The sequence below is a fragment of the Talpa occidentalis genome, unplaced genomic scaffold, assembly GCF_014898055.3.
Source record: "Talpa occidentalis isolate TD23 unplaced genomic scaffold, MPIMG_talOcc4v2.1 talOcc4.3, whole genome shotgun sequence".
Classification (NCBI taxonomy): domain Eukaryota; kingdom Metazoa; phylum Chordata; class Mammalia; order Eulipotyphla; family Talpidae; genus Talpa; species Talpa occidentalis.
Window position 1 is genome coordinate 135,775,554 of NW_023603184.1, and position 12,142 is coordinate 135,787,695.

The following is a 12,142-nucleotide window of genomic DNA, read 5'->3' on the forward strand; positions in this document are numbered from 1 at the left end:
GCAGTGTGAAAGGGGAACCCACCCACCACAGCCTTCTGGGCCCAATGTCCACACCAGCCCTGGCCTGCCAGGTCGTTCCACAGAGCATGACTCTAAGGAGTGCAGCTTCCCTTCAGACCCTCCCTCCCTCCCTCCCTCCCTCCCTCCCTCCTTCCTATTTCTTTCTTTTCTATCTTTTTCCCTTTCTCCATCTTTTCACTGTTCCTTCCTTTTCATCGGCCAGTTTCCAAAGAACAAACTCAGATATTTAAATAATTTCAATTCCTATTTTCTACACTTAGAACAGAGTGGGAGAAACATCCTCCTAAGCAGATAACTATAAATGACAATGAGAAGTGGCATCTTTTTTTTTTTTTTAAAACAATTTATTTATTTATTCATTCATTCATTCAAGCACTGGATACAGTCGGAAGCGCGGGAGGGTGAGAGGATTCACCAAAGCCAGAGTGGGGAACAGAACAGGCAGAGTGATGAAATACACTGCTGAGGGGAGCAGTGGGCGCAACAGGAGAGGTCTGCGCGCCATGTGGGACCCTCACCGGTGGCCGGGGATCGAACTGGCGCTGCAGAGGCTGCGGGCAGCTTCGCAGGCCAGCGCTCAACTGCTGCACCACCAGGGAGGCCCGAGAAGTGGCATCTTGAGTAGCCACAGGGTGCTGCTGAGTCCAGAGCGGGGCCTCAGCAAGGACATTTGACTTAAAAGAAAAATGGTTCTCCAGGTCTGCTCTGTTAGATACATGCCATCCTCGTCTAAATTTTTTACAGGTAAGAAGAGAAACGAGAAAAGTGTGGGCAGCGCAGTATGGGTGTATGAAGTCACATTTTTTAGACAACATCGTCTTTTTTCTGAGATGTTATAGGCTTTTGGTGCCTTGTGTACACTGATGGTGCAATTAGGTGGTGATGAGCATAATGACTGTAGTTTTTTCTGAGTTCATGTCTTTATTTAATAAAATAGAAGGAGCAATCACATATTAGTCCTCCAAAATTTTTGGAAATGTTACTGAGGCATGAAACCTCAGAACAAGGAACCTTGGGCTTGAAGCATGAGTAGGAGATAGATTGGCAATGAGTAAAGCCTCTCTGGCCCACCTCTGAGTGCCAGATCTAGGTAACTGGATGATGGTCCCCTGGCCTGACAGGCAGGAGACTCTCCAGGCAGGATGCACACAGTGTGGCCCTGCCAGCACAGAGGTGGTGTCATGGCACATGTTTTCTATTATTTCCCCAATAGAAGTGCTGGAATTTTCAAGAAGCCTTCCTTACTTTTTCACCGATTCTTCTGTCAACAAGGAAATGCATTTGTGGGGTCACTTCTTAGGGTAGAGGAAGTGTGCTCTGATGGAATGAGAAAGGAAAGTGATTCCAGTTGGGGATCAAATCTATGACCTGGGTTATTAGCTACCTGTACTAACAAACTGACTCGATCAGTTGCATACAAGCTGGCTGGTGTAAGAACATGGTACAGGGAGAGCTTGTGTGGGCCTGGATCAGTAGACAGAAGACCACATAAAAGGCAGTAAAACAGTCAAGCTCCCTTTCTGAGGCCCACTGTTCCCTGGATGTGTAGCTTTGACTGTTTTGTTTCTCTTTTCTACCCTTGATTTTCTCATCTACAAAAAAAAGGGAACCAGATAACTTTAGAGCATTGCTTTTCAAACTTTAATGTGTATCAGAATACTTGGAGTGCTTGTTCAAACTGGGTTCTTCCCACTGATTCTTTCTGATTCAGTAAATCTGGGTGGGGCCCAAGATTCTGTGTTTCTAAATGTTTCCATATGAAGCTGGGGTGCTGGTGCAGGAACTATCCTTTCAGAGCCTCTGGGTTAGACGCTCAAATTCTCCACCCCTACCTCCCTATACATCATCCTTCCCTTAAAAAGGTTTTAATCTCATTAGCATTTTTCCTGTGAGAGGGAAAACGATTGAAGACTTCATTCTTTCAGCTTCTAATCAGATGTTTATTTGGCACCTTGTGTGTAAGAGAGAATAAGTCTACCATATTCTTCCCATCAGTGCTTCCTGAGAACCTCTGCATTGTGCAAGAACTTTGGTTCCTCCAAGGTACTTTTACAGCCAAATCTCCTATTTGTGGTCTCAGGAAAAGGGAGGGTCTGGAAAATTGAGCTCAACAGATGGTGGTAAGTCCCCTTCTTCCAAACACTTTTTCAGGGTTGACTGGTAGAAATTGATGATGCAAAGAGAAGCCTGTTTATATATACACATCAGAATGGATGAAGCAGTGGCCAAGAGATTCATATGCCCCAGTCTGGTCACCATTACCTCCTCCATGTCCAGGCCCAAAGGTTTTGTTGAATAATGATCACTCCACAGAGTCATGGTGGGTGCTAGACAGAGAACAAGTACAGATGTGGCTCCTGCCACCTGCAGTACTGTCCTGGATGCCAACAGCCTTGGAGCTGGTGGGCATTTAAAAACAGGACTGGACTAAGGTAGAAGGGGAAAGTATTTATGTTCACCAAGGGCTGTTTTGGATTTGGGGAATAGAGGAGAAAGTGCAGCTATGCTACCTATTTGGAGGGTAAACAGAAGGTAGCTTGGAATATTTAAGTATGCATTCATCTTGCCATCCATGTTGGTTATCTTCCATTTTCTAGCTCATATACTTTCTGCCTATATTCCTGTGATGGCCATGGTTTCACTAAATAACCATGTGCAGGTATGGTATGACCATGCCTTACCCCAACTTCACCACTAATCTACCTTCTGACACTAGCTTCCCTGCTGTAGTGCAGGAAGCCAATGTGAGCCTGATCAGTCAATCTGATGTGTTCGTTAATGCTTGTAGGGAAGCCTTGATCAGTGGGGGTCAGAAGTGAGAGGATAACTGCTCATCTCTTGAGGTTTCAGACACTTCTAAGGCGCATTGTTCCTTGGGGGATCTTCAACAGGACTGAGCTCCATTTATGCACAGAAGCATAAACAACTCAAAACCACCCTCGATTTAGCTTTTCTCTTTTCCTGTTTTGTTCTTCCACATTCTCCTTTTCTGAACTCTGGGGGTCATTTCCCCCAAATAAACCACATACATGCAAATCCTTATCTCAAGTTTTGCATATTGGAGCAACAAAAGTTCAATGATAAACATGTTTTAGATATATCGTAGCATTTTAGGAAGAGTAAACAGCTTATATATTTTTTGAGCACTATCAGTGCACCAAGTCTTATGTCCTTTTTAAAAATAAAGATTAATTTTGCATTCTATTTAAGTATATATATATATATATATATATATATACATATACATACACACAATCTTAAAAGTCAAATAGCACAATAGCCATAAGCAATAACCCCCTTTCATCCCTCTGACCAAGGTCATCCCACTTCCCAAAAGCAGGCAGTTTTGCTGCTTAGCAGTCCTCTACATGGTTCTAAACACCATTCTGCTATTTCTAATGGCTCACCTCTATTAGGCAATGATGATAAAACTCCTAGATTGATTATCTAATAAGTCTATCCTTTCCCTGTCCCTCTGTTTTCTAGGGAGGTTCCATTGTCTTTATTTTTCAATCTTTCTTCTGAATTTTATATTTAGCTATATCTGCAATTTCCAATGACTTTTTTTATGTTTGGATTTTTCATAATAGAAAATTATTTTTATTTCATGAATGCAACTGGAAGAAGAAACCTCTTTCCTTTCTGGAAATATTATTTTTCTTTATTTTCTTCTGTTACTTTCTTTTACTTATAATTTTCATTTTATATTGTTTGATCTATTCTATTTCATTTTAGTGAGCTTTAAATATTTGGTGATTCTTGATTATTTATATTCAGGAGTGAGTTTGATAGAGATTTCTTTTCCTACAACTGAATACTGCTGTTCCTTAAGGAGAGTCACTACTGAACAGAAAACTTCAGAAATAAATAAATTTAGCAAGATTCCTGATTATAATAGCAATATGAAAAGACAAGTGCCCTTTTACATATAGTAATAAATAATTAGAAAATGCAGTTAAGACTACCATATAATTTATGCAATAGCAACAAACTCCTCTAAGATACCTAGGAAAAAATCTAACCAAAATTAATGCAATAAAAAACACAACAAAGCAAAACGAACAGACAATTATACACCAGAGACATCCTGCAGGGGAGGAGGAGGGAGAGGGATCAGAGGGAGGGAGGGAGGAGCACAGGGGACTGTGATGATGGTGCATGGGTGCACTGGTGAAGGAAACTCTATGTGAACTACACCTGGGGTGGGGGGAAGCAAACATTGTTTAAAAATGAACAATGCTGTAAAAAAATATATAAAAAATAAATTTAAAAAAAGCTTTGCTTAAAAAAAAAAAGCAATGCAAAGTCATTAGGGAGAGAATAATTAAACTTTTCTGAAATCTGATAAGACCAAAATAATTAGAGTGGCATACCATATTCATGGATAAGGAGATTTGATATTGTGAAGATGTCAATTCTCCCCAAAATGGTCAATTTATTTAACCTAATTAAAAAAAAAAAACAACAAATGGGTTTTCAGTGGAACCCAAGAAGCTTATTCTAAGACTTACATGAAACAGCAAAGGTCCAAGAAGAGTGAGGCACTTCAGATGCAGAAGAACCAGGTGATAAAAGTTGTTCTTCCAAAAATCTTTGCCATTAATTTTTTTGTTTGTTTGGTATTTTTAAACATTTATTTATTTATTTATAAAGCACTGGGTACAGTCAGAAGCACCGGAGGGTGAGAGAATTCACCAGAGCCAGAGCGGGGAGCAGAGCAGGCAGAAGGACCAAAGTACACTGCTGAGGGGAGCAGCGGGCGGCAGGAGAGGTCTGCACACCATGTGGGACTCTGGCCAGTGGCCGGGGATTGAACTGGCGCTGTAGAGGCTGTGGGCAGCTTCGCAGCCCAGCGCTCAACTGCTGTGCCACCAGGGGAGGTCCTAATTTTTGTTTTTAACCCTGCACCAAAAACATGCTATCTACTCGATTAGATTAATGAAGTCCCTAGATATGCCCACACATATATGAAAGCTTGGAGAAGCAGTAGACTTATAGAACAGTGCTGTCCATGTAGAGATATAATATAAGCCAGATATGTAATTTTTTTTAAAGATTGATTTATTTATACAAGAACTGGGGTACAGGTCAGAGATGCGGGAGAGTGAGAAATTTCACCAGAGACAGTGCGGGGAGCAGAACAGGCAGACAGACTGAAAACTCTGCTGAAGGGAGCAGTGGGCGAGACAGGAGAGGTCTGCTTTGCATGTGGGTTTCTCCCTGGCAAGTCGGGAATCGAACCTGCACAGCGGAGGCTGCAGACAGCTTCATAGCAGGGCGCTCAACCCGCTGCATCACCGGGAAGGCCCAGCCACATATGTAATTCTAAGTCTAGCAGTCACACTGCAAAAAGAAAAAGAAGCAGATGAAATTAATTTTAGTAATATGTTTATTTAACCCACCATAACAAAAATATTATTTCACTATGCAATAAATATAAAATTATTGAAGAGCTATTTAATATTTTTTGGATTAAATTTTTGAAATCCAGTATATATTTAACACATCTCATTAGCACATCTCACAGCACATCTCATTTCAGCTCCTCTGGCACATTAGTGTCTTTTCAGGTACTCAATGGCCTCATGCAGCTGGTGTGTTGGGTGCACAGGTGCAGAGACTAAGAGTGCTGGTTCTGCAGCCAGGATCACAACTTACTAAGTATGCCACCACAGCTTCTGCATCTGTAAAATGATGAACAACAATAGTACCTACTTACAGCATTGCTATAATTAAGCATCTTTTCATGATTTGCTCCACAGGGGACTGTGGTGTAGTCATTCTGTGTGTGTAGCCATTCTTCTAAGGGCATCCCACACATTATTATTAGGCAATGTATGACAGGCAGATGAATAGAAAAGAGAAAACTTTTCAAAGAATGATTCTCAACATCATTTTCTATGTTGCATATCAAAAATAAAATTTAAGCATAAATCTAATTCTAGTTGCATCTAGAATGAGTGTGAAATGCCAAAATTTAAAATGTTAACAAATTCTTCTCTATTCAAGTCATAAAGATATTTTTCTTTATCATTTCTTTCTAAAAGACAAAAGCACCATCTATAATGGAAAGCATGATAAAACTGATTGTAGAACTTGTATTTCTCAAAATACACCCAAACTAGGAGTCAATAAAGGGGAGAAGATATTTTCAACTCATGAAACCAAGAAAAGATTAGTATTTGGAATATATAAAGAACTGTAAGAAAATGACTGGCAATCCTCTTCAAGTAGTAAACAAATAAAATGCATACATGTTTTACTAAACAGATTATATATATATATATATATATATATATATATATGCTCTATAAATATCTGAAATTATGTGCAACCTCATTAATAATCAGGATAATTAAAACCAAATAACATATTTCACATCCTCCAGATTGGCGACAATTAAACTGACAATACCAAATGTTAGTGAGAATGTGGAACTCAGGAAATTCTCATACATCTGGGTGGAGCGGATGGTGGTCAAATCCTCCATGGGAACTGTGCTACATTATTTGTGTCCCAGCAAGTCCTCCTTCATGCATATACGCTAAAGCATCCCTGGCACAGACGTAGTAGGTGACTTGTGTGACATCGCCCAAGACATCACTATCCCCAGTAAACACAGCTTAGAAACAACCAAAAATGCACCCAAGAGAGAATGGAGACATAAATTACAGGATTTTCACACAATGTAATTCTAGACTTCAATGAAAAGAACAAATTTTCATACACATTTCAATGTGGATGAACCTCAAAATACAGTGTTGGGCAAACAAAGCAAATTATAGAATAAATGTAGTATGACACCATTTATGTAAAGTTCAAAAGCAGGCAAAACTAAACAATATATTGCTTAGAGATATATACATGTGTGGTAACATTACAAAGAAAAGCAAAGAAAATGATTAAAACAAAATTCAGCATCGTGGTTGCTTTGAGATGGAGAAGGATACAATAGGGCAGGAACACATACAGGGCTCAAAGTCCTAAGGCTAATGGAACATACAGGTGTTTTTAATATGATTACTTTAACTGTGTATGCACGTTGCATGTGCTCTTTTATGTACACTACACTTCATAATGTAAGAAACACTGGTTGGAATTTATGTTTTACAGTGGGGCTTTTTGATTGTTGGGTTTTACTTAATTGGGTCCTGGAGTCTAGGGTGATTAGACCGTGAGCTGGAGTTTGCTTTGGGGGCTCCCCAAATGCCAACATCTGTGGACTTCTCAAGGTCCCCTCAGTTTTCCAGGGCATCCTGTAACCTCTTGCCTGGGAGGCGAATACCTGGCTTCCAGCAATCCAGTTCTAGGGACGAGGCATGGGTTGAAGAGCTAGGAGTATGTGCAGAATTCTACTCAATCCCTGACCTCTGCTCTGCCCTCTTGGGAGAGGCAGTTGCCTTGCTGTGTGGGGAGGAGGTCTTGGGGTTTGATCGTTTTTTCAGGATTTCCAGGAATGACACAGGGTAGGTTTTCTGATCAAGCAGACCGGGTAAAGGAGGAGTCAGAGCCCTCAGTGGCTTTTGCAGGTCTTTTATTTAGATTTACCAGGCATGTGGCAGGCAGGGGTGCTGGGGGGCGGGAGGCTGGCAGGCCTCCCAGCCCCCAGCAAATCCTCACTCTATCTGGGCTCTCTGGCGTTCTCTCTGCTTCTCTTCCTCACTCGGCTTACGTTCATTATTGGCTTCTGCTGGCGTCCCCATGATGCCGCCCTTATAAACTCAGTCTCTCAGCCCAGCTGTACCCACTCCAAGTGCCCACCATCAGGCATGCACTCAGGACCACAGGGTTCCCTCATCTATCCTAATGGCGGGAGGGCAGAAAAGCCTGATACTTTTACCTTACCCTACACCAAGCAATTGCTGCAAGCTTCCCACTTGCTGTGCACAGCACTTGGTACTGCCATTTCAGAGGTGCTCTGATTTCCTAGGGTTGCCTCTCTTCATCTTTCCTCTGTCCCCCACAATGTGCCCTTTTGCTGAGATACTTTTTCCTCCTCTACTGGTTTTCCTTTCATGACATGAGCTTTATGTTTCTCGTCTTCTGTGGTCACATCTTCCATTCCATTTGTTCTTCATTGCCTCCCATTTGAGAGAGGTTTCAAGGACGAACATGTGTATTCGAGCTGCAGTGTTTAGCCAGAATTATTCTCCACCACCCTTTCCATGTTGGGTGATTATCCCCAACCACACATTGGGGCAGACCACTTGGTGAACCAAGACTCAATAGCAGGTCTGAAAGAGTCCAGGGATCATACCTTTCCTCTTACCCCAACCACTTCTATTCCCCAAGAAGGCTCCAGGGTCTTATGATCCTTCTGGTTGAAGCTATCTCTCTGGTCTAACCCAGAGCGCTCCTGCTGCAGGTTCCCACGGCTGCTCTCCACGGGGTGCAATAACCAACCCAGAATAGGACTCCAAGGACCACAGTGGCTCAGCCTGCAAAGCCATGCCCCCAGCCAGGTGTGTGAAAAGCAGCACAGCCTCCCTTGGGTGCAAGCAGCGTGACCTTGGTTTTCCATGTTAATGGCATCACACAGACGGAGCGTTTCCTTTGGAAACAGCAGCTAGTCATCGGGGCCATCAGCCTGCTCCATACTGAGAAGCACTTGGAATGAAATTTTATCTGGCAGTGGTGGGGGAGAGAGAGAGGAGAGAGCGATGGGAAAGTTACTTTATTTTTTTTTTCTTCTTTGACAGCCACAAGTTTCCTGTGCTCCCTTGGAACCAAATTTCTGTTTTGACTAAATGGAAAGTCTCCAAGGAACAGGGGCTGATAGGGGAGATTTCGCTCAAAAGCACCCTCTGTTGCCTTCCATCAATTTCTCCTTCCCCCTCCTCCACCTGATCCACTTGCTCTCCTTTCTCGCTGCCCTGCTGACCCTGCCTGCACGAGCTGCATGAGCTGCCAGCTGAAAGCACTCTGCACCTTATTATTGGTCTGGCTTGCTGGGCTGTGGGAAGGCCAGGCCCTAGAGGGGTCAGTGGGCTGGGCCAGGGGCCAGGTGCTGACCAACAGTGGGCAGGTGAGGGGTGCTGGAAGGGCCGTGAGTCCAGTGGTGGGGCTCTGCCCCCCTAGTTGCCCTGCCAGCCCCAAAGTGCCTGGATGGTCCAGCAAGCTTCACCCTGTACTGCCCAGGCCTCAAGACTCCTTCCTAGCGCTCATCATACAGACAGGTGCTGATTGTGATTCTGGCAGTTTTAGAATCAAATCCATTCAACTTTCACCCAGGAGAGGGGAGGAAATGGCAGTTGTTGCAGGAAACTACAAATAAGCATGGAGCTGATTTTTCCTCGGACCTGAAAACCACTTGCTTTCTACCCAGATTTCGGCAATGCTGCACGCAGCCTCACACTCAGCCACCGATGTTGCGGGGGCCCTTCAAGCTGTCCTGTCGCCATGGTCTCCAGCCTCCATTTGCCAGCCCCTCCGAAGCAAGAGTCAGAACCAGCACTTCTCAGGCTGTGTGGCTGGAGGACCTCTTTGGCTTGTGCATGGAAACACAGCAGACGTGCAGCAGCGGGGGTTATCTTCTGTTGAGTCAAGTAAGCCTGCTTATTTTTAACTTTTGCTAGAGAGTCTAGGGTTAAGAGAATATAGTGTATTGGCATAAAATGAAATAATGGCATTATTACTGTCATCATTATCTTCATTTATCTTTATGGGAGTCAGGAGTGTTCCTGAGCACTTGAGTGCATTCTCTCATTTTCTCCAGCTGTCCTACAGCGGTGGGGGCAGGGGGTTTCCTATTATTTTCTCTTGGAATCTGAAGCCAAGAGAAGTAACATGCCTAAGGACATAAAACTTGTGCATGACATGCACACACACACACACATTTATATATAGTGACTCCAGCAGGGCAAAAAAAATTCCCTGTTCACTAAGGGCCTCCCCTGGTGGCGCAGGCGGTTGAGCAACGCGCTGTGAAGCTGTCCACAGTCTCTGAAGAGCTGGTTTGATCCCGGCAGGCCGGTGAGGGTCCCACATGGCATGGCAGACCCCTCCTGTCTCACCTGCTGCTCCCCTCAGTAGTGTATTTCTTCAGTCTGCCTATATTGTTCCCCGCTGTCTCTGGTGAATCCTCTCACCCTCCTGCGAATCTGGCCTGTATCCTGGTTCTTGTATAAATAAATAAATCTTTGAAAAAAAAAGAAAATTCCCTGTCCACTAAAAGTTTAGCAAGTATTTATGGGGTGCCTGTACCAATTACTGTACCAGGCACTGTACCAGTTACTGGAGATCCCAACATCTAATCCAAAATATTACCCGTCCTCCAGAAGCTTATGGCTGCTGGCGGGGTGGGGAGCAGGCAAGCACAACCACCTCCAGCACAGGTTGTCTGCAGGGAACCAAGTGCAGTGGGGTGTGGAGCAGAGTAATGGATCCTCACCTGGGGGGTCTGAGAAGGATGTCAGAGTTCCCATGCAGTGAAGGGAAAGACAGACATTCCAGGCAGAGGGAAGATGAGAGAAGCTGGGATTATGAAAGGACGTGGAAGCAGTGGTGTCTTTGACCCTCATGGACATGTCACCCTCGCTAGTGATGGGGGTGTGTGCACGACACAATAGCTGCTTCAGGGACATGAGATTGTAGGGCCTCGATACTACACTTACTGGATAATGGAAACACAAATGTCACTGGAATACAGTGGGCTGTGCCCTTGTTGATTTTTGCTCTCTGTGGTCTCAATTACCCACAGTCACCTGTGGTCTGAAAAGATTATTATGTACAGTAAGATACTTTCAGAGAGAGAGAGAGAGTATAGTCACATAATTTTTATTATAGTACATTGTTAAAATGGTTTCATTTTATTATTAGTCATTATTGTTAATCTCTTTCTGTGCCTGGTTTATAACCTTAGCTTTATTATAGGTATGCGCTACAGAAAAAACATAGTACTCTTTCAGATTGCGGCATCCACTGGGGGTCCTAGAATGTTTCTCCTGTAGAGAAGTGGGGGCTGTGGTATTTACATGGGGTTTATAATTCACGTTGGAATGGGCTTGCCCTTGGGGACCAGATTTGCAAGTGGCTTCTGTTAGTTTGTGTATATGAATTGCCTGGGAGGAAAATGTTGAAAGTTGCTGGTTAAAAAGGAGACTTGGATCAAAGGAGATAATGGGATAATTTGGCATAGGGGCGTTTGAGGCACCTTTCAGTGTCTTTTCCAAGACTCCACCTCTGTCCAGGGCACGTGGCAGCCACGTGGCTGGCAGGACACATGTCTTTGGGCTGGACCATTAGACCAAAATCAGAGTGATTCTCAAAAGTGAGGACTCTGAGGGGCAGTAGAAGGGACAGTGTTGGCTGTGGCCAGCTGATGGTGTAAAGAGGGTGACGCTTCCTGGGATGGGTGAAGACCAAGGTGGCTCAAGGGGTGTCTTCTTAGGCCTGGAGCCCTAGTTCTGTTCAGGGTGAAATGGGCCCCAGGGTTTGAAAGAAGGGAAATGACCAAGAGGAATTTGCTGACTTGTAATGGCCAAGGGATTTGAAAGTCATTTATTTTGGACTAGAGAAAAGGCAGAAGGAAGCAAGGGAACGTCAATAGATTTCTTGACTAGCCAGGCACAAACCCAGAATGAGGGTACTTTTCTCGCTGCCAGCATGGAATTAAAGTGGCAAGCATGAGCGTTAAACTCCCATCTGCTCCTACATGAGGGTCGCCAAACGGGGCGAGATCACAGATCTGCCATCCTGGCCCTTCCATCTAAGCTGACACCTCAAGCAAGTTCTAAGAAGTTGTATTTCAACCTGTACTTCTTGGGGGTAATTAGTTCTTCTTGGTGTTTGTTAAGTACCACTGGCAAACTGTGATGCTAGTAGGATGTCTTAAAATAATCTGAAGTGTTAAGACACATCATTATAACAATTTTCCCTTTTCTTTCTTCTAATTGGATAGCATCTTTTTTTATAAAGTTCAATAACATTACAATTTCTATTTTCCCTTTTTACCACTGGATTCATTTCCCATTGCTGTTAGAGTAAATCACCACAAATTTAATGGCTTAAAACAGCACAAATCTATTCTCTCACACTTCTGGAGGTCCGAAGTCCTACAACCAAGGTGCACCAGGGCTGTGCACCTGCTGTATCTCTGTAAGAATCCATGTCCTCACTTTCC

The 12,142-nt window shown here is 43.5% G+C and overlaps 1 long non-coding RNA gene across 2 annotated transcripts in view; it reads right to left on the reverse strand.

The window, feature by feature from the left end:
* Nucleotides 1–5,094: 5,094 nt before the first annotated feature.
* The window catches only part of LOC119256191 (uncharacterized), a 55,350-nt gene continuing 48,302 nt past the window's right edge, over nt 5,095–12,142 (reverse strand). For both annotated transcript variants that reach the window (XR_005127659.2, XR_005127662.2), the window contains one exon: nt 5,095–5,364. This is a non-coding gene — a long non-coding RNA (uncharacterized LOC119256191). The remainder of the gene's footprint in view (nt 5,365–12,142) is intronic.